A 1753-nucleotide genomic window follows, 5' to 3' on the forward strand; every position below is an offset into this window, starting at 1 on the left:
ACAGATATCTAAACTTCAGAGCCAGTGGAGCCTGGGATATGGTTTTAACACATTCAGATAGAACAAATGTATTATAGGCTAGATCCATTTAAACAGCATGTAAAAGGACAGATATTGCTTAATTACCTGGGAACTGAAAAGATAAAAAACTTTGGGTCTAGGGTGATGAAATTCAAAGGACAGATAGTTTTGTTTTGCTATTGAGTTGTATGAATTCTTTACATATTTTGGAAATTAACTCCACATAAATATATGGTTTGCAAATATTCCTCCCATTCTGTAGGCTGCTTTTTCATTTTGTGGATTGTTCCTTTTGCTGTACAGAAAGAAGCTTCTTAGGTTGATGTAGTCCCACTTGTTTATTTTGATTCTGTTGCTTGTATTTTTGGTGTCACATCCAAAAAATCATTGTCAAAATCAATGTCAAGGAGTTTTTCCCATATGTTTTCTTCTAAGAGTTTGACAGTTTCAGGTCTTACATTTAAGACTTTAATCCACTTCAAGTTAATTTTTGTGATTGGTGTAAGATAGGGGTCCAATTATATTCTTTTGCATGTGACTATTCAGTTTTTCCAGTACCATTTATTGGATCTATTCTTTCTCATGATGTTAACTATTGGCTTGACATGTACGGCTTTTATTATGTTTACATATGTTCCTTTTATAGCTACCTTGTTGGGAATTTTTTTAATCATAAAAAGATCTACAATTTTGTCAAATTTTTAATGTGCACCTATTGAGGTGATCATATGATTTTAATCTTTCATTCTGTTAATGTGATTTGCATATATTGAATCATCCTTAAATCCCAGGGATAAATTCCACTCAGTCATGGTATTTAATCCTTTTAATGTGCTGTTGAATTCATGTTGCTACTATTTTGTGAGAGTTTTTACATCTATATTCCTCAAGGATATTTGTCTGTAGTTTTCTTTTCTTGTAGCATCCTTCTCAGTTTTGGAATCAGGGTTATGCTGGCCTTGTATAATTAGTTTGGGAATGTTTCCTCCTCTTAAGTTTGTTTGGAAGAGTTTGAGAAGGATTGGTATTAATTCTTCTTTAAACATTCGGTAGAATTCACCAGTGAAATCATCTGGTCACTGGCTTTTCTTTGTGGAAGTTTTTACTTTTTATTTTTATTTTATTGAATATATTTAACGTGTCATGTTGTGTAAACTTAAGGTGTGCAGTGTATTACTTAGATAAATTTATATGTTGTAGTATAATTGGTGTTGTAGTGATATTTATCAATTTATATAAAAATTGGGAACACTTCATGAATTCACATTTCATCTTTGTGCAGGAGGCTTGCTAATCTCCTCTATATTGTTCCAATTTTAGTACATGTGCTGCCCAAGCAAGTACAGGGAGGTTTTTAATTACTGATTTAATATCCTTACTTGTTTGATCTGTATAGATTTTCTGTTTCTTCATAAATCAGTTTTGGTAGGTTGTATGCTTCTAGGAATTTATCCATTTCCTCTAGATTATCCAATTTGTTGGCCTATAATTTTTCATAGTAGTCTCTTATGATCCTTAATGTTTCTGTGTATTAGTTGTAATATCTCCTCTTTGATTTCTGATTTTATTTGGGTCTCTCTCTTTTTTCTTAGTCTAGCTAAAGGTTTGTCAATTTTTTGTCTTTATAGAAAGTTCTCAGTTTGTTGTTGTTGTTTTTTTGTCTCTGTTTCATTTATTTTTTTCCTAATTTTTTAAAAATATGATTTTATTGATTTCAGAGAGAGGGAGGAGA

General features: G+C 31.3%; 1 non-coding gene across 1 annotated transcript; it reads right to left on the bottom strand.

Annotated features, from left to right (window-relative positions):
* Nucleotides 1-1258: 1258 nt before the first annotated feature.
* On the bottom strand, nt 1259-1365 carry LOC148094295 (U6 spliceosomal RNA). Its single transcript, XR_015716306.1, has one exon. It is a non-coding gene; the product is annotated as a U6 spliceosomal RNA (small nuclear RNA).
* Nucleotides 1366-1753: the final 388 nt, after the last annotated feature.

Source organism: Miniopterus natalensis, chromosome 1 (genome assembly GCF_054644295.1).
Source record: "Miniopterus natalensis isolate mMinNat1 chromosome 1, mMinNat1.hap1, whole genome shotgun sequence".
NCBI lineage: Eukaryota > Metazoa > Chordata > Mammalia > Chiroptera > Miniopteridae > Miniopterus > Miniopterus natalensis.